Below are 24,321 nucleotides of genomic sequence, written 5' to 3' on the forward strand. Positions count from 1 at the left end.
GAGCACAAGTGAACACTTGACTCCTGGGGAGGCCACCATGTCTTCCATTACATTACTGCTGTCCTCTGGATAAAGTCTCCCAGCAGTCTGCGTGTTGAAATCTAAGTCCCCAGGCCAGTAAGTCAGCTCAGTGGGTAAAGCCACTTGGCGTGCAAGGCTGGTGACCTGAATTTGAACCCTGGACTTCACATCAAGATGGAAGGAGAGAATTGACTCCACCCAGTTGTCCTCTGAGGTCAACATGAGCATCATGGCATGCTTTGCACAAGGTGTGCATGCACTCAAATATACATGTGTGTATGTATACACACAACAGCAGCAATAATAATTAATTAATAAGAAGAAATTCTAAAAATGTGAAAGATCTTGGTCACTGGAGAGGGGTTATTTGAAAGAGGTAGAACTTTGAAGAGATGGAGCCTTGTGATCATTAGGCCACTTGGGGTGTGTCCCCAAAGCAAACTGGGAGCACCTGCCTCTTCTTGGTTCTCGTGGGCTTCCTGGAGATAATGTGAGCAGTTTAGCTCCCTGTGTACTCCTGCAGTGATGCGAAACCTCGCTTAATGCTCGAAGCGATGAGGCCAACCAATCATAGTCTGAAATAACTGAAACGGAATAAACCAAAATAAGCCTCCTTGTCTTTACTATTTGATTGTGTCAAACGTTTGTCAAAGTGACAAAAGACTGACTAATGCACAGACATGTATTTTTTTCTACAGTGAAGTTTCCTTGCAGCAGCCCAGAGGACTAAGAAAAACAAAAAAACAAAGCAAAAGACTTTGAAAATATCTGGAGGATGGCATTTTTCTCCACTCCAAGCCACACACCCATTGGTGCTTCCAGAACAGAAGATATAGCTCGACCCACGTACCATTGCAGGGAATTCTCCTTCCCAGGTCTCACAGCTTTGTACAGTTCCTTCCCAAGAGCAATAACCAAAGATGCTTCAATAGGCTACCCCTCCTGTGTGTGATTTTTAGTGTGCATGTGCATGTGTGTGTTCCTGTGCTTTTGTGTGTACCTGTGTGCATGTGTTCCTGTGCATGTGTGTATGTGTGTGTTCTTGAGCATTTGTATGTGTATACAGTGGTGCACATGTGTGTGAATTCATGTTGAGGACAGGGGTCAACATCGGGAGTCAAACACACCTCAGGAACCATCCACCTTGTTTTTTGAGACAGTCAGGCCTGGAGCCAACCAAGTAACCTAAGTCAGGGGGCAGAAAGGCTCAGACATTAACCTGTCTCCTCCTCCCCAGCACTGGAGTTATGGACACACAGTACCATACTCCACTTTTTAACATTGGCTCTCAGAATCAAACTCACAGTCCACATACTTATGCAAAAAGCACTGCTGTACCAACTAAGCAGTTTCCCCAGACCCCCCTCTCTCCATCTCTCTCTCTCTCCGTCCTGTCTCTGTCTCTCCTCTCCCCCCCCTCTCTCTCTCTTTCTCTCTCCATTCCCATGGCTGGTAGTGGTAGTATACAGGCAAACTCTGTGACTTCAAGGCCTGCCTTGTTTGCATAGTAAACTCCCAGGCCAGCCTTAGTTTCAGAGTCCTTGTTCCAGAAAGAAAGGAAAGGAGGGAGGAAGGAAGGAAGGAAGGAAGGGAGGGAGGGAGGGAGGGAGGGAGGGAGGGAGGGAGTGAAGGAAGAAGGGAGGAAGGGAGGAAGGGAGGAAGGAAGGAAGCAAAGTTCCCACAATAAAGAATTAAGATACTTAGTCCTGCTTTCCATTGCCAGTGTCAGGAGACAGAGCAGACACAAGCTTCTAACAACTTCCCCTTAGACAGATGGAGGGAAATGTAAACACAGAAGAGGCTAACAACCATACTGCTTTCCCCCCCACAAGTCATGATTTCAAACTTTCTAACTTGCACCCCATCTAAGTTCTCTAAGACCCAACAACCACGTGACTATGTCTAAGCTGAAGATGTATGCCCTGTAAAGACACTAAAAATGCCATGACAGAGCAAGAGATCAGTCCACACCCTCTGCTTTGTGTTACAAGGAATGGGGAACAGGCCACTTCAGCCTTGAAAACAGAGAAAGCTGTCTAAAACCCAGTCATGATCGTCTCTATAAACCAAGTCACATGAGTTTAATTTGGAGGTCTTGCTGAAAGCATATCAAAAAAAGAAAAAGGTGAAGTGGCCAAAAAGGAGGGGAATTGACTCTGAGGAGTCCCAACTAGCACATGCTTGAGGGTATACAGCTATGTCTGCTGCTAGTCCCCTCGATGTTGCCGTGTGTGTGTGTGTGTGTGTGTGTGTGTGTGTGTGTGTGTGTGTGTGTGTGTGCCACAATATTCCCCTAGATGTTGCCTGTGTGTGAGAGAGACACAATAGACACTCAGGTTATTGCAATCTTCTTAGATATTCCTCTGTAATTTCAAATTTCTTTTGTTTTCTTTTGTACTACATCACCATAAAAAGCATCCTCGAAAATACTTATTTGATGATCAGTGGACAATTCCTTAGTAAGAGCCCTTAGAGACTGAATTGCTGAGTCAAGGGGCATTATAATTTTGAAAGACCTCTTTTATTGTTGACAAGGTTATCCTAGTAACATGTATCCTTAAAATGTGGGTGGTACCCAAAATGCATGTGGACCCTGAGCACCAAATTCAGTCAGCCACAGGTTCACACTCTCCTGATGGACTCTGGCTGGTTGAAAATTTTAGAACCCAAATTGCAAGTGCAGGTGCCCTAGAGCCACATGAGGAGCTATGACTGTTTTGATGCTGAAATCGACTCCCTGTGTTAGGGAGCTGCTTAGAAAATGACCTTGGTTTGGAGAACATCACATTCAAATACACAGACAACCCACTATCTCCCAGCAAACCCACCTCCTGCTGAAAACACCAGAGGCCACTGAAGAACCCCATGATGCCACTCAAGGTTCCATCTGATTCTAAAAATCCATTTGAATTATTGGCAAATGCTTGAGTCATCAATGCCTTTGGCACTAAGGGACCAAGGGGCTCACAGAGCAAGAAAGAGCATCCGATGCAGACTATCAATGATCCAGCCTTTTAACATTCTTGAAACAAAGAAAGACTGTGGGAATACAGAGTGGCATCTGCCTTGAACTTGGGTACCCGGTTGGAAAGGTAATCTGGTCAGAAGGGAAGGACGAGTTTGAAGGTGAGTTCAGTCTGCACATGGGTAAACATCAAGGACTCATAGCTAGGGTGTGAGTCTGTTTGCGTTTCCACAAAATCATCGTGGTGCTCTTCCTGCCATCATTGTGAGAGGCCGGGGACCTGTCACTACAATGGAAAAGTGCTGTCCTTGAAAGGGATCCGCAAGGCTTAAGCAGGGAGCCTCCGGGCTTGGGCGGCACAGCAAGAGGACGCTTCCAGGTTCCAAGGACATCCTAACAGCCCCATTCCTGCTGGAGAAAAGCCTGTTTCCAGCTCAGATCTGATCTAAAGGAAAAGACAAAAATAGAGGCTTTCCCAGGATCAAGGACACTGCTATCAGAAAATCATGAGGTGTTCATCATAATTTAAAAAAATAGAAACAACCTATGATCTAATAGAAGTCTGATATATACAAAATTTCCAATGACTATCTGGGGGGCCGGGGGGGGGAGATAGCTTAGAAATTAAGAGCATGCAGGACCTGAGTTTGTTTCCCAGAACCCATGCTGGGCACTTGCAACTGCCTATAACTCCAGTTCCAGGGGATCCAGCGCCCCCTTCCGGCCACTGCGGATACTCACACAGGCACACATGTACATGAGGAATAAAAGACAAACCAAATCTATGTACAGGAGAGGGAGAGAGAGAGACCTTGAAATACACACAAGTTGCTGTGCCGTGTGCAAAAGCAGACTGCAGACAAGACATCCTGGGATGTAAACCAGCAGGACGTTTCTGTTTCTTCCATGATATCAAAAGCTCCCCCCCTCTCTATTCAGTTTATCTGCACTTTCTCTATTTCCACAGTGCCCAAATCAGTAATGAAAACAAGGCTGTTCCTGTTTGTTTTGCCTTGTGTTCATCTCCCTCTACTGCAGTGCAACAGAGAATCCCAAGGGTCAGAATGCTAACCCCGAAAGCAGCCTCTGGTCAGAGTGCAGAGCAGCAGCGAGCTGCGGGTTATTAATAAGTAATTAGTAGCCAGCCGTTCTCTGCACAGTTTGGGAGGAATGAAAGGCTTCCTTGTAAGTAACTCCCAACTACATGCCCCAATATAATTCACACTTAGAACTTTTACCACACTCAAGCCTAGATTTACACAAGAAATAAGCTACTCGTGAGAGTGGCAATCCAGAAAAGCCGAATCCACAGAACCTAGAGCCAAGGTAACTGGGCTCAGAGGTGGGGGGGGGGAGGATCAAGGCAATCCTTGCTCCTCTGAGAGGGATGTCAGCAGTCAGATACAGGCACTCAAACACTTCCACCAGGACCCAATCACTCAGCGTGGGCAGGCAGCCTGTGGTAGCTCGGCACCATGGGCATTGGATGGTCACAGGCAGACCTGGCAAATATGGGCAGATGTGTCCTCAAAACCCAGAGAGAAGACCCCTCTTGACCTTGGTGACAATCACATCTCGCTCGGTACACAGCTATGTACTACATAAGGGCATGGTGGCCAATGAAGAGACACGGACAGGTATGACAGCGGATCCTTGATTTTTCTAGCCTAGTCGTAGCCACCCTTGTTTGTATACGTATGTTCTGTGATGGTCACAAATCATGAAAATAATAAGGTGTATTGCTCAGGGCGTGTTCCTCTCCTTAGGTAGAATGTGACTTTGCTTGTGGTGTATTATGCAGGGTCCGCCTTACCTTGAATTTCTGTTTCTGGAAAGATTCCCATTTGACTCTTGGTTCTGTGCACCTTTGAATGGCAGTGGGAGAAGAGGGAAGTTTCTAGGGACCGGTCTAGCCTGAGACACTTCTCCACCAGGGGCTGCCCTGTCTCGGAGCCACGAGTACACGGCAGTAGCCACTTGCTGTTTTGGAAGAAGGCAAACTCTTGAGCCAGACCCCAGGCACCAGGGCTTCCCCCTTCCTCAGACCCCAGAAAAGATCAGGAGTCCTAGAAAGTGGTGATAGAAAATGAAATAATGCAAACTAACAAACAGAAAAAGAACATGGAAAGCAAGCCGGGACTCAAGTGAGAAACATCTTCATCAGTTTGCTGTGAAAAGACAGGGAATGGGGAGAGAGACTCCTTAGCCCTGGCTTAGACCCTCCAGGCTTCCCCAGACCACAGTAGACCAAGAAGGCCTTGAAGTCTCTGCTCACAGGTACAAGGCCTCCCACTCTTCCTAGAGTGGGGAGGACTAGCTTCCCCACCTTCTCACAAGCCAGGCAGCCAGATCCCCACTCCCTTGGCTGTATTAAGGAACCTCCCTAAGGGAAGGAGACCCTGGAGCCCAGGCCTCTAAGACCTGAACACCATCACTGCTCAGGAGCCGCACACAGAGCACGGAATTCTCCCGGCGCAGGTTTTCCCCCATGCTCAGTGAGCTTTTGACTAAGAACAGCATTGTGTTTTATTAAGTGATTTCTTTTTATAAGTTGCAAATACTGGGCACTTGACCTGAGGCCTCCAGGAGACGCACAGATCCAAGCAACTTCATCATCCTACTCCTTGGGTTCTGCACGTTACAACTACTCATTAACTGACTCTGTGACCTTTGACCGGCCACTTAACCTCCTGCTCCAACTTTCCTCAGGTGTAATAAAGGTCCCCTCCATCCAATAACAGCAGCCACATAGCAGCATGCACAGTGTTCCCGGGCTCCTAAATCCCAAACCAGCCAAAAGGGATGACCCTACCCCCTGAATTCCTGATTCTGTAGATCAGAGGGAGGCCTGGTGTACACTGCGTGTCTCTAGCAAACAACCCTGAAAATGTGGACACATGGTCAGAGACTCTCCGAGTTGGGGAGAAAAATCAATAATAACAAAAAGGTAGTCTAGCCCCTTTTCATTCAGTAATCCTCTGATAAGAAACCTATAGATAGTGAATAGAAAATCCCCAGCCGTTGGTGGCATGAACCTGTGGAAGCTACATGAGCTTGAACTTCTATTGAAAGAATGGCACTCAGCCTGAATAGTAAGGCATTGCAAACAGTAGGCACTTAATAGCTGCCGGCGCTTTATTAAGTTCCACACTGCCCTGTTCTAAAATAGTCATTTCTCACCAGCAAAAGCAAGTGTAAGAAAGACTGCCTACCCGCACTGGGCAGATTGGACTGGGATTCATACTGGACTGCTCTCGAACAGGGTTTCAATCCAAGTCTGAGGTCTTAATCCAAAACTGCGGTTTTCCGGCTCAAGGGGACAAAGCTGTGGAAAAATGCAAATTGGGGGCACTGCCAGCAGTGAGACCCAAGCCCATGCCACATGAGTTTTCTATTTCATGAGAAGTTTTTCCGTCACTATCAGTAGCATTGGGGTCAGCTGCCTGAGAAACGACACAAACAAGATTCAAAGGCCAGGCCAATGGGCAGGTGAGGCTTGAGGGAGGGTCACGAGCACTCTCGGGGGCTTTGATTCCCTACTGGGACCCTCAACCAGGACATTGCCACTGTACAGAAATAAGCAAAGGTCAATCAAGGAAAAAGCCAAGGGCTGCGAGTCCTCAAGGCATGGAGGACACGTTGCAAGCCCCCTCCTTTTGATACCGTGTCTACACCCTCAGCATGCCCCCCGGGTGCCAGAGCTCGCCTGTCCCTCCACTATTTATATCTGGGTCCTTTGCTCCATTAGCTTTGTGTTTCAGGCCATTATTAAGTAAAATATGGCTCACTCACCATAGCACCGATGTCTCAAAGATCGAAAAAGAAAACCAGCACTGAGTGGCTCAGGTAATCTAGACCGCTTCCAATTGGCAAGAGGATAGTGCTATGGTTTAGATCTGAAATAGTCCCCCAAAGGGCTGTGTTGAAGGCTAAGTGTCTTGTGGGAAGCCAAAGCAGCCCCGAGTGAGGGTATACTGTTGACAAGGGCACCAATGCCTCAGACCCACGGGAAGGAGCACAGCCACCTCTGGAGCGAGGCTCAAACAGATGGCAAAGCTTTCTTCTGGTTCCAGTGGGAATGATGGCAGTATGCGCAAACACCAGCAACCACGGCATCTTCCTCCGTGGCTGCAACCTACCCTGCATCCCTACCAAGCACTTCCTGTGGAGACTAACTAACTCCCCCACTTCCCCACTGCCCTGTGGAGTTCATAATACACTCTGAGCTGTGTGGTTGTTGGCAGGAGTTAGTGACGCCCCCGGGGAACAAGTACACCCCACCCAATCGCAGCTTTCCTTTACATGTGTCTGTAGGTCTGTCCTTTCTCCATCCATTGCTACCCCAATTGATCAGGGTTCCGGGACAAAACCACACGGGGCATGGCAGTCTCCCCACTCAGAGCTATTGGCAGATACAGGAAACTTTAAGAAGTAGGGACTCACGGATGCCTGCGTTCCTCACTGCTGCCAGGAATCACGCGGAAGTCCATGGTCCACGCTGCTGCTGGCTGTCATGAACAAGGAGGCTTCTTTTCCAGTGGTATCGATGACTGTAGACTCGCAGTTGAGAATGAGAGACACTGAAGGCTTCTGTGACAATCCTCGCCCCCAAAAGAGAAACAGTCTAGACAAGAAGCCATCGAAGAGAGTCCTTAGACATTGTGGTGCGGATGCTGAAGTGTAGCTCTCCACAGTTGATGGCTTCTGGGGAGGGTGGGGAAAGACTCAGTTATCTTTAAGGGGCTGGCCACCGGGAGTTAGTTTGACCATGCACCAATGAGTATATGGACAACACAAATTAGATTTGGTGTATTTTTTTCTTCCTTTTTTCTTTTTTGGGTGAAGGGCACAAGAGTGGATCTGGGAAAAACAGGAAGCAAGTGTGACCAGGGTGCACTGTGTAAAATTTCAAAATAATCTATAAAAATATTATGTTGGGGAAAAATACGGAGGGCCTCATGACTTGAGCTCTAGTTACGGGGTGTTAGCTGGGAGGAGATTGTGAGACCTTGACCTTTCCTCTCTTTTTCCTGCTCTGACCGTGAGTTGTACTGATTGCATCACCATGCAGTCCCTACTAAACTGTGTGACCTCCACCCAGGTCCTAGAGCATGCGACCAAGCGTCCTTGGACTGAAGCCTTATACTCTTTGGCAGTTAGCTGTGTCACCTGTTGCAGTAATGGAAAACTGGCCAACACTTGTGGCTTGTACGATGTGGCTACCCCAGAGAACAAGGAGTCACAAGTGGAAGAGCACAGACCAGGATGACACATCATTTCTTCCTACCTTGCACAATAGTAAGCCATTTAAAGCTTAGGAACCCTTTACCTTCGGACTTTTCTATTTACACTGTCTGGGCCGTGGTTGAGCTCAGAGCTTAACAGAAACTGGAGAGCTAGAGCTAGCCTGCAGGTGAGTGGGGGTTGCTGTGTGTATTCAGAGCTTGCAAGCAGCGAGGAAGCCACTTCACCCAATTTCTGGCAGAGACTAAAAGCAGCAGAGTGAGAAAGCTTCATCGTGGGGCAAAGAAAAAGTGTCAGATGTGGGGGCTGGAGAGATGGCTTAGCAGTTAAGAGCACTGACTACTCTTCCAGATGGACCTGGGTTCAATTCCCAGCAACCACATGGCAGCTTGCAACTGTCTGTAACCCCAAGATCTGACACCCTCACACAGACATACATGCAGGCAGAACACCAATATACATAAAATAAGAATAAATAAACTTTTAAAAAAATGTCAGATGTTCCATGACTGGAGTCAATGCTAGACGAAGCTCAAAGAAAGCAGGGCACCCAACTGCTTGGTTAGGAATGTACTTATTTTATCTGATTGGTCCTTATGCAGGGATGAAAGTTACGGGGATTGTTAGTTGTTAACCAGCCCTATCCATTTGGGACTGATTGCTGTAGAAGTTTTCATCTGGCCTTCTGGATTATTATCAAAGAGAACAAGTTTGGCTCTTGGCAGGCTAGCTTCTAAGGCTCTTTGTTCTAGACACGGCAGTGGTTTCCTGGGCAGCTTGCTACAGATTTTGATCAGAATGATGTTTTTATATATGGACTGGCCACTATTGTAATTGTTCCTGGATAAAATCCTGAGATCCGCCAGGCGGTGGTGGCGCACGCCTTTAATCCCATCACTCAGGAGGCAGAGGCAGGCGGATCTCTGTGAGTTCAAAATCAGCCTGGTCTACAGAGCAAGTTCCAGGACAGCCTCCAAAACAATACAGAGAAACCCTGTCTCGTAAAAACCAAAAAAAAAAATCCTGAGACCCGTAAAAAGTAGAGATCAAGTGTGGTGGCATGCACCTTTAATCCCAACTCTAAGGAAGCAGAGGTAGGTGGGTCTCTGTGAGTTTGAGGCCAGTCATGGCAATGTAGTGAGACTCAAAACTCTAAACTAATTAATCAAATAAAATATAAAACAGTTTGAAATGAAGAATAAAGCAAAGTATGTCCAGACCTTTAGAATCTGCTCTTTAAGCCACAGAGCAAGTTAAACGTGGGAAAAGAAGATTGGGACCAGGAGGAAATGGGTGTTAGTCCTCCACAACCTCCTCTGGTAGGCAAGGTTGCTGGTCACATTGATGAGAATGCCTGCATAAAACTAGAACCCTGGTCTACCAGCACCCATCTCAGGACTATTCCAGACCCCAAGGAGGCTGTCCTCAGCAGTCTCAGTACAGATGTGGTACTTTTTAAAAACTTGATAGCTACTGTCTCTGAACGCCAGCTTTTATTCCAGAGGGCACTTGGGGGAGCTTTGCATGACAGGCCATCTGCCACTCCAAACACCATTTCCTTACCTGGAAATAGCAAGACAGACAATCGCCTGTCCACAGAGCCTCCCGGGCTGCCATGAGGCTGCTTCATGGTACGCCTGTTGTGAGTGTGTCAACGGAGAGTTCCCTGTCAGGAACAACAGAAGAGTTGCCAGAGGGACTAAAATATTCTGCACAGAATAATAGATCACCACACCCCAGTGACTGCCTATTCCAAAAAGAGGCTGTGAAAATACAATCCCTAGTGGCCCCAAACTACCAAAACAACTTCCAGATAGCAGCAATTTAACAGGTCCTCCCTAACAGGCCAGGTCTGTGGTCTTGCAAATACAAAGTCTTCCTTAGGAGAATAACAGCAGAGAATGGTTTATCATCTATCTATCTATTTATTTATTAAGTTCATCAAACAAATAAAGGCCATCAATAAATACTATGTAAGACCTGGATCCTGTTTTATCTTCCCATCGTCAAAATAAACACATTGGCCCTGACAATCTATTCCAGACAGTAAGGAAAAACAGGGCGGGCAGAGCGCAAGTTAAGATTAAGGTTCTGGTTTCTGTCCTGTGCTGTTTCTCAGTTCCAGGCCTGGGTCTGTTATAACAGATGTGCTTGTGGGTGCCTCTAAGAGCAGCTAACCTCTGCATGATCACACCCAGAGCAAGGTGGGTTTGTTTTACCTGTTTGTTTTGGGGAATTTGGTTTGGGTATGAATTGTCAGCTGTTACATTGTTTCGGTGCTAGGCAGCAGACCCACAATCTCGGAGGCTAAGGCATTAGCACCAAGCTAAACTCCTGGCCCTAAGTGTCTTGTGTCTTCAGTTATTGTTGTTATTAAAGATGTGTATGCATGTATGCACGCTTGTATGCTCTGTGTGTGTGTGTGTGTATCTGTGTGTGTGTGTGTGTTCCATTTTCACAGTTTTGAGAAACTGCTACCAGTATGAATTGTGTTAGAATTCATAATTCTAAATAGAATTCATAAAAACTTCTTTAGGATTGACTCAAAAGTCACTCAAAAATAGTTCAACACTTCAACTAAATGTGTTTTCATGATTACAATACACATGCCTTGTTTGGATACTTCCTGCCTCTAAGCTACCTTCCTAATGCTGTGGCATTTTTAACACAGTTCCTCATGTTATGGTGACCCCCAACCATATAAGTATTTCATTGCTACGTCATACTATAATTTTGCTACTGTTGTGAGTCATAATGTAAATATCTGATATGAAGAATATCTAATATGCAACCTCTGTGAAAGGGTCTTTCCACAATCCCCCAAGGGGTCGAGACCTACTGGTTGAGAACCTGTCGCCTAAGCAGAAATGAGCAATTTGTGGACTTTGGGAGCCCACTCCACAGAGAGGGATACTCTCTCAACCTAGACACACAGGGGAGGCCTAGGCCCTGCTCCAAATGACATGACAGACTTTGAAGATTCCCCATGGAAGGCCTCACCCTCTCTGGGGGGCAGAAGGGACATGGGATGGGGGGATGGTCGGTGGGGGGCAGGGGAGGAGGGTAGGAAGAGGGAACTGGGACTGACATGTAAAACTAGCTTGTTTCTAATTTAAATTAAAAAATGAAAAAAAAAAGAATTGAGCAATTGGCATCTTCCTCCCTCACCTTGCCCTGCAGATATTAAGAACAAAGCAGGACAGATTTAGGAATGCAAGAAGAATATTTCACCAGTGTCTAAGGTGCCAAGCACATTGAGGCTGCTGCTTGGTGGTGTCGCCTTACCCTGGGCTTGGACACCCAACACTTCGCTGGGAACGTGGGCTAGAGCACGCACTCCATTCCTAGAGGAGCTGGTGTTTGGCTTTCTCCCAGGACGGCGCATGGAAAGTGAGACTCCCCCACTTCGAGCGTGCACCACCTCCCATCATCCAGCTTAAGGTAAATTCTGCACTTGAATTCACACGGCTTGCCCCTTTTTCGAGGGCTAGAGTGCATCTTACGGTGCTGCTTTCTTCTGAGATACCTTTCTTTTGCTTACATCTGCCTACATGGCTGGGAGTGTCTACAGAGCCCTGAAGAAGGTGTTGGGATTCCTTGGGAGCTAGAATCACAGATGGCTGTGAGCCCTATGACATGGGTGCTAGCTTCTGAACTCTGAAGAGCAGCAAGCTCTCTTAACTGCTGATTTATTTCTTCAGCCCCCAAAAGTTTTTTTACATATATCTGGTTCACAAGCTAGCCTGCTTAGGATTACTGTTGCTGGAATGAAACACCATGACCAAAGCAAGTTTGGGAGGAAAAGGTTTATTTGCTCACACTTCCATATCACTGTTATTAATTCAAGGTAGGCTGGAGTAAGTTAAGAATATGAATTGTGACACGTAATCACCACTAACAATAAAAAGAGACATAACTGAAAGGCTAGCTTAAAAATCCACGAGATACTGTGCCCTGCCCCTGTCACCTTTGACAGGTGAGAGATCTGGCCCTGAGGTCATGAGGGTGGGAGAGATGATCCTGCCCCTCACCAGTTGCAGGACTAGGGAGAGCAGGCCCTGCACCTTGCCTGGACAAAGCAGTAGAGCTGGCCCTGCTGGTGTGGGTGCAGGTGAGCTGGCCCAGAGGACCTGAGAGCGACCTGAGAGCAGGAAAACTGGCCCCTCTCCCTGCTGCTTGCTTCATTGGCTAAGGTAGAGCCGCAGAGCTCGCCCTGGTCGTGGTGATGAGGGAAAGGTAGCAGGCTGACCCGCCCAGCTACCGCCCAGGCCTGGAACCAGAGCTATGATTCTGGTTAACCCACCCCAATGTCCACCTCATCTATGATCTGCTGGAGCATGTGAAGAAGCCAGACCTACAGACCCAAAGCTACAGTATCACCATGACAACCAGGGCAACAACAGTATAACCAAGAGGAGTCCTAGTATGAAGGATGTAGCGGGGGCCTCGAACCAGTCCAACGACTCATTGCAATGAACACTTACAAGTAAAGATGAGTGGATTACAGAGTATACTGTGTGACTCACTGGGCAACACTATAGTTTCCATGATGAGTTTTGTTTGCTTGTTTGGGGGAGCATTTTGTTTTTGTTTTTGTTTTGTGCTTTTGTCTTTCTTTTAAATTTTGTTTTATTTTGGGGGCAGGTTGCAAGGGCAGAAGGAAGATACTAAGGGATGGCAAATGAATGAGATTGGGATGCATGACATGAAATCCAATCTATAAAAAGTTAAGAAAAAACAAGAGAAAAACATCAATATATACACCCTTCCTGGAAAAGGGCTGGCAGCTAACCTGGTGATGTGACTTGGTAAGTCCATCTAATTGAGATGCTAAGACAGAGGAATCTCAAGTTCAAGGCCCAACTGGGCTCCAAAGAGAGATCAAGACCATCCTAGATAACTTAGCAAGACCAAACAAAAAATTTAAAGGATTAGGCATACAGTCCAATGGTAAAAATGAAGGAGGTGAGTATGTGCCAGCTAACTGCCTATTTTTTTATGTGTATGTTGGAGGAATGGAGGGAGGGAAAGAGAAAAGTGGGGATGATAGAAAAGAAAAGAGGAGAGGAATGGAGGAAGAAGAATAAAGAAGAGAAAAACAGGAAAAGCAAAATAAAACAAGTTGTACAAAATGAAAACAATGACAGACATGTACTCAACATTGTCACGTCAGTACATTAAACATTAATCAATTAAAATCTCCAATAAAATAAAAATATTGTTAAATTATATTTATTGAAAAAGTCATGGCCAAACTGATATGTTTATAAACATTACTGTAAAAATAGCAGCTTATCTAGTTTAAACATGTATGCTACATAAAGATCTACCATCCTGCCAATCTTTTAAGTGCTGTATTAACATCAGATAAAATATAACAACATATGGGCAGCACTAAGAGCTCAAAAGCAGTGGTTCACAATGTTTATGGAATAAATTCTTCAAGTGGACACTGCAGTCCTATGTGTACATGTAACTAATACTGGATATCCAACCTTTACAAAGCAGCAACTGACAGCACCAATGGAATAAATAAAGATGTCCTCAAATGCAGCTGAAGAGTGGACCTTTTCCCCATAGCTAAATGTGCAATGTTGTTTTGCTTTTGTTTTGTTTTGTTTTTAGTTAGAAGCCATATAGTTGTAACATTTGTGTGAGCAGTTAAGGAGAGGGTCAGAGAAATTAAAAATAAGCCCACTTTTTGAATTGAAAAATGTGGTGTTGAAATGAAATCTCACTGTATGGATTAAACAGTGGATTACTTGTGGCTTAACAACTGCGAACAGACATAAGGTGGAAGGAGACTGTGCACAGCCTGGCCCATGCAGATGTGAGAGGTGGGGATGCAGATGTGAGAGGCGGGGATGCAGACATGCAGATGTGAGGGGGGAGGCAGACATGCAGATGTGAGAGGAGGGGATGTAGACATGCAGATGTGAGAAGCAGGGATGCAGACATGCAGATGTGAGAGGAGGGGATGCAGACATGCAGATGTGAGGGGGGGGATGCAGATGTGAGAGGTGGGATGCAGACATGCAGATGTGAGGGGAGAAATGCAGACATGCAGATGTGAGGGGAGATGTAGACATGCAGATGTGAGAGGAGGGATGCAGACATGCAGATGTGAGAGGGGGGATGCAGATGTGAGAGGTGGGATGCAGACATGCAGATGTGAGGGGAGAAATGCAGACATGCAGATGTGAGGGGGAGATGCAGACATGCAGATGTGAGAGGCAGGGAGGCAGACATGCAGATATGAGAGGCGGGGAGGCAGGCATGCAGATGTGAGAGGCGGGGAGGCAGACATGCAGATGTGAGAGGGGGGATGCAGACATGCAGATGTGAGGGGGGAGGCAGACATGCAGATGAGAGGGGGGATGCAGACATGCAGATGTGAGAGGAGGGGGATGCAGACATGCAGATGTGAGAGACAGGGATGCAGACATGCAGATGTGAGAGGCGGGGAGGTAGACATGCAGATGTGAGGGGGAGGCAGACATGCAGATGTGAGGGGGGATGCAGATATGCAGATGTGAGAGGCGGGGATGCAGACATGCAGATGTGAGAGGTGGGGATGCAGACATGCAGATGTGAGAGGCGGGAGGCAGACATGCAGATGTGAGAGGGGGATGCAGACATGCAGATGTGAGAGGCGGGGAGGCAGACATGCAGATGTGAGAGGGGGGATGCAGGCATGCAGATGTGAGGGAGGCAGACATGCAGATGTGAGGGGGGAATGCAGACATGCAGATGTGAGAGGAGGGAGGCAGACATGCAGATGTGAGGGGGGAGGCAGACATGCAGATGTGAGGGGATGCAGACATGCAGATGTGAGAGGTGGGATGCAGACATGCAGATGTGAGGGGAGAAATGCAGACATGCAGATGTGAGGGGGAGATGTAGACATGCAGATGTGAGAGGAGGGATGCAGACATGCAGATGTGAGGGGGGGATGCAGATGTGAGAGGTGGGATGCAGACATGCAGATGTGAGAGGCAGGGAGGCAGACATGCAGATGTGAGAGGCAGGGAGGCAGACATGCAGATGTGAGAGGGGGGATGCAGACATGCAGATGTGAGGGGAGAAATGCAGACATGCAGATGTGGGGGGAGATGCAGACATGCAGATGTGAGAGGCGGGGAGGCAGACATGCAGATGTGAGAGGCAGGGAGGTAGACATGCAGATGTGAGAGGGGGGATGCAGACATGCAGATGTGAGGGGGGAGGCAGACATGCAGATGAGAGGGGATGCAGACATGCAGATGTGAGAGGAGGGATGCAGGCATGCAGATGTGAGAGACAGGGATGCAGACATGCAGATGTGAGAGGCGGGAGGTAGACATGCAGATGTGAGGGGAGGCAGACATGCAGATGTGAGGGGGGATGCAGATATGCAGATGTGAGAGGCGGGGATGCAGACATGCAGATGTGAGAGGGGATGCAGGCATGCAGATGTGAGGGGGGAGGCAGACATGCAGATGTGAGGCGGGAGGCAGACATGCAGATGTGAGGGGGGAATGCAGACATGCAGATGTGAGAGGGGGAGGCAGACATGCAGATGTGAGGGGGGAGGCAGACATGCAGATGTGAGGCGGGGAGGCAGACATGCAGATGTGAGAGGGGGGATGCAGACATGCAGATGTGAGAGGCGGGGAGGCAGACATGCAGATGTGAGAGGGGGGATGCAGGCATGCAGATGTGAGGGGGAGGCAGACATGCAGATGTGAGGGGGGAATGCAGACATGCAGATGTGAGAGGAGGGAGGCAGACATGCAGATGTGAGGGGGGAGGCAGACATGCAGATGTGAGGGGGGATGCAGACATGCAGATGTGAGAGGAGGGAGGCAGACATGCAGATGTGAGAGCCGGGGATGCAGAGGGCCATAGAAACCAAATTTCGTTTCCTTTGCGCTAAGCAAAGGTAAACCAGATGTTTAGAGCACTGTGCCCAGCTAAACCTTCATTCAAGAGTAAAATGAAACAAGACTCTGAGTCAGACACGATTTGTCTGATTCTTGACAAAAGAAAATACAGAGGTTGTTCTTCAGGTTAAAACAAAAGGGATATAAGGAAACTCATAGGATACAAGGACAATGAAGCCCCAAAAGAAAAAAAAAGAATTAAATAACCGTGTAAATGAATTTGAGTTAGCACTGTGTTGGGGGACTCTTTTTTTTTTTTTTTTTAAGATTTAGTTGTTTATTATGTACACAGTGTTCTGCTTGCATGTAAGCCTGCAGGCCAGAAGAGGGCACCAGATCTCATTACAGATGGTTGTGAGCCACCATGTGGCTGCTGGGAATTGAACTCAGGACCCTTGGAAGAGCAGTCAGTGCTCTTAATCTCTGAGCCATCTCTCCAGCCCCACTCTTTAAAATTCTAGTATTTATACGTGAAGGTGGACATTGGAAAAGTTTAAGACATTCTAAATAAAGTCTTTGGAATTATTTTTTTTTAAGGGAAGCAATGGTTATACTAATGAATTTGTTTAGTTTGAAAGGCTGACTGTAAACTTAGGGGTAGAAATTAACCAAATGCATAAACTTTGAAATAAATGAGGAAAAGGGTTTTGTTTTTTAAGACTCACCTTTGAATAGATGGCAAAAAGAAGTTTAGAACAAAGCCCTGAAATTGGTAATAAAAAAAGACTATGGTATAAATATATCTAAGCAAATCTACAATAAATATAAATGGGTCAAACTCTCCAGTTAAAAAGTAACTATTCTCAGTATGAATTTTCTAAGCGAGCTACACATTAAAGTCTACCAAAGCTGTGTATGTAAGCATAATACAGTGTTTGGTGTTTTTTAAAGTCTGGTAAGACACAGAGTACAATCTTATTGTGCATTGCTTAAAATATATTAAACAATACCCTAGCTCATTTATGGATATTAGTACATGTAGGGCTAATAATAAAACATTTACAGTATTGTATACCAATATTAAGATTGCAATAATTTCTAAGGGAAAATGGAGGGGAGTTGATGCTGAACATAGGAATAGTCATAAACTTCGTCAATACCTATAAATTTCCATTTCTTTTTTCTAACTTTAAAACACACATGTAGCAAAAAAATTAATTCGTTAAATTGACATTACATTTATGAGCATGTTTAAAACATGTGTGTCCTGCAGAAAAAAATAAATAACTGAATAAAATAAAGTAATATAATTTCAATTTTATTGCCATTGACAAAATACAGTGTTAGAAAGACATATAAAACATAATCCTTGAATTTATTTGTAGAAAATGTTAATGTTAGAATAAGAAAACATTTTCTAGCCAATAGAAATAATGGATTATTTTTTTCAGAAAGAGACTCCTACGTGAGACAAGTTGAGAAACTTCACACCAACCAGAGCATGCATGACCTTGCAAAGAAGGGTGATGACTGTGGTCAACAATTAATTGACTGCTTCAAAATAGCTATTAGGCAGGAATCTGAGTGTATCAAATTAATGTCTGTGATAGATATGCCAATGACCTCAACCTTTATACATTTACCTATGCCTTTGAGTAGCATACTCAAACCCCAGAATATGAACAATTTCTATTTAACATGGAACTTCTTAAAGGCTAAATCAAGACCTTCATTGGCAGAGCTCTGTCTTGATAAGTTTTCTAGTCAGCATGTGGTACCAATTCAAGAATCATTCTACATCCCAAAGTTTAAATTCTGATAACATTCCAAAAGCCAAAATTCTCATCTAAGTCAGTACGAGAGTTCAATCTGAATGTGTGTACTCTCCCTACAGTGTTCATTTCTCTCCACTCACTAAGAATCTGTGTTCCAAAGGCTTGGCTTCCCCAGCCAAGTGCAGCAGGCCATGAAAAACTGCATGGCTACTCTCCATAAACCTACAGTGATGTTCCAATTCCACATTTACCAGCTTACGCAAGAACATGAAGCAAATTCCAAAGCATAAAAATTCTTACCCCTGTAAAAGCACTGCGTTGAAAATCTTAGCTCCATTCACCATGTAAATGGCTCTTCCATACAGCCTCAAGTGGCCTCAAGTATCCACATAAAGAACGTTACAAATAATTAAGTTTGTCCAGTGCACGTTGAGCATGGAGACATCTCCCGGCCCGTGAAGATCCTGTGTTTGTTGCTAACTCAGATCCATTACAAAACCAATCCCTAGAACACAAGTCACACTGAGTCAGAAACCAAAAGTAGAGAATAATTCCTTCCTTGTTTTCTTTGACCAGCTTGCTGGCTGGGAAAGTAACTTGCTCTCTAAGAAGTTTTGTTTATCTACCTAGAGATTTCTTCCATAATCCATCCCTCTTTAACTATTGCCAATGTCCACACAGAAACCTTTAGGCTATGTTCCTGCTTCTTTGAACACTAGAAACCACAGAAATCTAAAGCAACTCTTCCCAGCTTCCTTGTAAAAGGAAGCTGGTTTTTTTTTTCTTCGTTCTTTCTCCATTGGTTTTCCCCCCTTGTTATTCATTAGTTTCTTCCGATTGCTCTTCTTCTAACCGTGTTCCCTGGGCTCCTGTCTGTGGTCACTTCCCACACACGAAACAAAGTGAATCGTATTTGTGGTCAACCAAGGTGCTCTGAGGACTGTGCAACATAGAAAAGGTGGCTTCTGGATGTAGGTCAAGAGGTCATTGCATCCTGGAATTCAATCACTCTCCACAGCAGTGACCACGACCCCACCCACCTTGTCTCATTCACCTTCAGTTTGTAAGGAGGTTTTTAATTTGCATCATATGTTTTATTTACTACAAATGTTTTAAGTAGCTTTAGCACCTGTCACTCATTTACATTAGAAGGTTTTGATGGAGAAAAATTAATCTCTGTGACTCTAATGCACATAGAATTGGTGGTTACCAATGAGTTCATTTCTTAAGAAATTAAACAAATGGTATTTTAGATGCTCTGTCATGCATGAATCTATACAGGGTCCTTATGAGAAAAAAATGAACTATAGGGACTGGGGGAAGAGAGTCAGCTGGAGTTCTTGTCATTATTTTTTAACAGTTGAAATATGTCAGGCACAGAAAGACAAATGCCAAAGGATCTCACTGGTCAAAAGTGGAACTCACAAAAGTAGACAGGGAGTAAACAGCATCACTAGGAACTAGGGCTGAGGGGAACTGGGAATTCGGACAGAAGAGTCAAAATTTCAGTTAGGAAGGATAAGTTCAAGATAACTGGATTAATTAGGTTTTCTATTGCTGTTAAGAGACACCATGACCATGGCAACTCTTATATGGAAAACATTCCATTGGGATGGCTCGCTTACAGCTTCAGAGGTAGTCCATTATCATCATGATGGGGAGCAAGGTGGCATGCAAGCAGACATGATGCTGAAGGAGTAGCTGAGAATCCTACAACTTGCAGGCAACAGGAAGTATCCTGACACAGGAACCATCAAAGCCCGCCTCCACAGTGACACACTTCCTCCAACAAAGGCCACACCCACTCCAACAAAGCCACATTTCCTCATGGTGTCATTCCCTATGAGATTTTGGGGGCCAATTGCATTCAAACTACCACAGTAACTATTCTACAACATGATAACTGGAGTCCACCTGTACTTGAATACTGATAAAAACAAAAAGTAGGTTTTATATGTTCCAACCGCAAAAATAAGGAGTGTGACTTGTAATGATTGTTTTAATTAGCCATTCCACAATACACATATATTTCAATGCATCACATTATCATATACCATATATATAGTGTATAGTGTATACCAATTAATAAAAAAATAGAAAAGTAAATAGACAGTAAAATGAGATGTGGGCTCCTGCTCCAAGAATAGTCCGTACCTTTCATGGATTTGGAAACAAATTCCTTTTTAATGGCTGAGAAACAGAAGCACTGAGCACAACAGTGCCTTTACTGATGTCTGGGCTATTGTGGAGGCTGAATGTGGCCCCCACGATAGCCCAGACCATCACCACATCACACTCGGGATAGAGCAGAAAAATAAAACCAGAGCCACGATTCAGCCATTTGGACAGAATGGAAATACACAGTCCCTCAATAGTGTGAAACACATGTGACAAGCAAATTCATTAGACTGTGTTATTTGCATTACAATAGGCTCTTTGGCAGGGCATGAAGTTGGTTATGTATTAAGTTATCATAATTTTGAAAAAAAGATTTACTATGAAGGTCCTTTAGCTCTAGATTTCCTTAGTTTGTGGAACTTGAAGATTTAGGCAATGGTGGCATCTAGAAAAAAATTAATTCATATCAGGAAATTTTTAGAAGCACAAACTTCAGAATGTCTTACAATTGACATACACTGGCTTTAGGTTCACATCACAAACCTAAAACACTGTTAAAATTTTTTAATTGCTAATAACATCCGTGTCTGCATGGAGTATGTACACGTACGTACAGTTGGTCCCAAAGACCAAAAGACAGTGTCAGATTCCCTAGAGCTGGGGTTATGGGTTATGAGCTCTCCATGTGGGTACTAGGAACTGAACTCCAGTCCTTTGCAAGAGCAATGAAAGTTACTAATTCGTCTCTCCAGCCCCTAAAATGTAGTTAAAATGCCGCCCCAACCTAAGGAGTCCCAGAGCCAACAAAGCCAGTTAGGCTCCATAAGTGTCCCTAGCTGGTTTGATTTGCAAACATGAGCAGATATTAACTTGAGACATTTCTTGTAACAGCATGCATCAAGGAAAATAGAGCCGAAACTTGGCCAACGAAAAGCAGCCAAAAAACTAACAATTACACAACCAGGAACTTCCAGATACACTAAGGCAACTTTACAACGACAACCAATCAAATCCATTTTCTTTATAGTAGTTCTCCACTCACACTGTAAAGCCCTCCTTCCCCTTCTTCAGCAGAGGAGTCTCTGCATGCCCTCTGATATGAACCTTTCTAATTCATGGATTGCTCTTTGCCAAAAAAACTTGGAATTTGTACTGTGCCTTAATTTATGGTTTAACATCATTCAGCATCTAAAACTTAGAGTCCACAGAGTTCATCAAAGAAAAACATAAACACCATTTCATGTGCCTTATTTAGTATATCATCCAAAAAGATTGTGAAACCTTACATTTTTTACTTGACTTAAAATGACAGTGGTCTCTCTTCTTCCTGTGTGGTACAACAGCCCGTGAGGCCCTGTGGATACCACAGTTAAGGCTATAATACTTCTAAGGGTCTTTAAAAGGAAAAATTCAAAATTTAGGTGACTTAAGTTTTAACCTAACTTTATACCACAACTCAATAAAATGCAGGTTTTAATATTTTATGACAAAAAGAGCTGACAAGATGAAAGAGGCTCAGACCCCGTAGAAACCAGGGGGTCTCCCTCATCTTCTTTTTACATTTTCTAGGAACCCCCAGCACTTTTGATGAGCCAAGAACATGGCTTTCTAGACAGCCAAAGGAGGCCACTGCTGCTGAGAACTTCCCACGTGGCCAGCATGGCCGTGGCCAGTGATCGTGGCTTTCCTATTATACAGGAGGGCAGGGACTCTCCAAGAAGATGCATCAATAACGGCCACGCCGAAATTTGGAAATCTATAAAAAGATGGCTCTCCTGATTTGGGTGTGACTCTAGAGGAATACAAATGCCACGTTGGGTGGTCAAGGAGCCCCTACAGTGAATGGCCACTGCCTGGTCAATGTGGACAAAAGAAAACCAGTTTTCTCAGGCTGTAGTTTGAGCTGTTCTCAGTGCCCACTCCCAATGTACACACTTTCTATCCCAAGGTAACTGTCTGGGCTGCTTCCTTCACTTTCCCATGACTTGAGACACCACTTTCACAATGTCATAGCTACGGACTGAACACCAACACCCGGATTACCTCACACACCAGCTCTAAAAGTAGCCCCAATCCTGACACAGTCTCCCCCACCACCCACCTATTGGAGTCTCTGCCCACAGTGTGTGTCACCAGCCAGATCAATCCCATAGCCCTCTGTGCAGTAAGAAACCAAGACTAATAAATCATTGCCCACTCTCAGTCCACAGATGGTAACTGTAGTTCATTGCAGGTAATTATTAAAAAAATGACTTTGGGAGCAAAAAAAAATCAAAACATGTGAGTATGTGTCTAATAGAAAAGGCTTGCAAAGAGATTTGGGAGTTCTAATGACTCCGAGGAGCAGGTGAAAGGTCTCAGAGCCTGACAGTCGTGGGGCAGCCTGATTGACAGGATCGATCCCTTCTCTCCTCCAAGATCGCCAGGCCCTGCATCCACTCGCCTCCAGTCCCTTGTGCCAGGCTGCTGGGCGGGGGAAGCTGGAGTGTTCCCTCTCACTTTAATGTGTTTCAGGGGGGAAAAAGCCCCCACAAACCCATCAATTACCAAGACTGTCAGCACCGAGAAGGTGTTGGGACAGTGACAGGGTTAGGTAAAAGCCTCGGGGGCTACACTGAACGAGTCCCTGGAAGTGTTAACCCACTCTTTATAGACTCGCCTCCTGTTCCTTGCTACACCCCCTGGAAAGAAACGCGGTTTTCTTTCCCTTTTAACTTTCACAAGGATGTTTGTGGTTTGTGCAGAGAGCAGCGTGGATGACAGGTCTTTATTATTTCAGCTGTCACTCATTAGGGAGATTGGTCCTTCCTGAAGCCTGAAGCTCTTTCCCCTGTCTCCAAGCAAACACAACCTGGTTTCTGCTTCAGTCCCTCCCCCATTTCATAGAAAGACATCTTCTCAGAAGACTGCAGCCATCCCCCTGCTGTAACCAAGAAAAAAAAACTAACCCCTCTGGGGTCCCTCGCAGCATTTTAACCATTCAGGGATGAAGGAGGAATTCTGGATGTCACTCAAGCTGAAAATTTTTGATTCATAAAAATATTCTTATTTAAATAAATGAATGAATGATTCTAATTAGTCTTCTAATGGAAATGTCCTTACACCAAATCAGAAATAAACTACAGTCCCGTTAGCCACTTCCAACAAAACTTGTTCACTAAAGTGCTCCTACAGTCTAAAGAAGAATACAAATGTCCCTTGTGTAACCAAATAAATAGCCTATGAGTAGGTTAATTCAATCAATGAGCAACTAAGAATGCAAAATCATTCAAATACTCATTCGACAGAATAGATCTGTTCTTGCATTGCTCAGTGGCTGTTCCTTGGGTGCGAACTCTGCCAGGAAATGTGAAAGACATTCCGAATACCAGAATCAAAGTTGGGCGTGGAGATGGAGACAATCTGGAAGGCGCTGAGGAAAGGGAATGAATATGGCAAAATACCACAGCTGTGGTGCCATGGAGACAGCTTACATACATTTTCTTTCTTTTTTTCACTTTGGTCACAGTAAGAAAAACAGAATTTGTGTATGCAAATGGGAGAAAATGGCACTATAGAAGATGCACCCTCACCCCGAAGAAGGGACAAGTCCTGTGAATTCAGGCACAGAGCTCGCCTTAAGCTGTGGATGATGGGAAGTGGTGCACTCTTGGAAGTAGCTGGGGCCTCACTTTCCATGCACTCTCCTGGGAGAAAGCCAAACACCATCTCCTCTAGGAACAGAGCGTACACTCTAGAGCAAGTTCCCAGAGAAGTGTTGGGCATCCAAGCCCAGGGTAAGGAAACAACACCAGGCAGCGGCCTCAATGTGCCTGGCACCTTAGACACTGGTGAAGTATTCTTCTTGCATTCCTAAATCTGTCCAGCTTTGTTCTCTTTTTTTTTTTTTTTTTTTTTTTTTGGTTTTTCAAGACAGGGTTTCTCTGTGGCTTTGGAGGCTGTCCTGGAACTAGCTCTTGTAGACCAGGCTGGCCTCAAACTCACAGAGATCCACCTGCCTCTCCCTCCCGAGTGCTGGGATTAAAGGCGAGCGCCACCAACGCCTAGCTCATTGTTCTCTTTTTTTAAACAATTCTGAATTGATTCTTTGGGGCTTTCACATCATTCACCCCAACCCCACTCATCTCCATGTCTGCCCTCTACTCTTGTAGCCTCCCCCACCTCAAAAGAAAGAAAAACATTTCACTCCTCCATCTTCCCTGCCTCTCTATTACATATTCTTTTGTTAGAGTAGCCTTGGGAGCTGCAGTGTGTCTCTCAGTATATGCTTTTGCCCAAACAGCTTTATTTGCAATTTTTGTTGCAATGAGGTGCTGGTCTGGTTCACGGCCTCTGG

General features: G+C 45.2%; 1 long non-coding RNA gene across 2 annotated transcripts; it reads left to right on the forward strand.

Annotated features, from left to right (window-relative positions):
* The first annotated feature begins 2,972 nt into the window (after positions 1-2,972).
* Positions 2,973-18,259, forward strand: LOC121135445. 2 transcript variants are annotated; one of them, XR_005872570.1, is made up of 3 exons: positions 2,973-3,147; positions 11,411-11,671; positions 17,544-18,259. It is a non-coding gene; the product is annotated as an uncharacterized LOC121135445 (long non-coding RNA). The 2 variants fall into 2 exon arrangements; XR_005872569.1 differs by lacking the exon at positions 17,544-18,259 and adding an exon at positions 12,875-13,032.
* The last annotated feature ends 6,062 nt before the right edge of the window (positions 18,260-24,321 follow it).

The sequence above is a fragment of the Mesocricetus auratus genome, unplaced genomic scaffold (assembly GCF_017639785.1).
Source record: "Mesocricetus auratus isolate SY011 unplaced genomic scaffold, BCM_Maur_2.0 Super-Scaffold_4256, whole genome shotgun sequence".
Taxonomy (NCBI): Eukaryota; Metazoa; Chordata; class Mammalia; order Rodentia; family Cricetidae; genus Mesocricetus; species Mesocricetus auratus.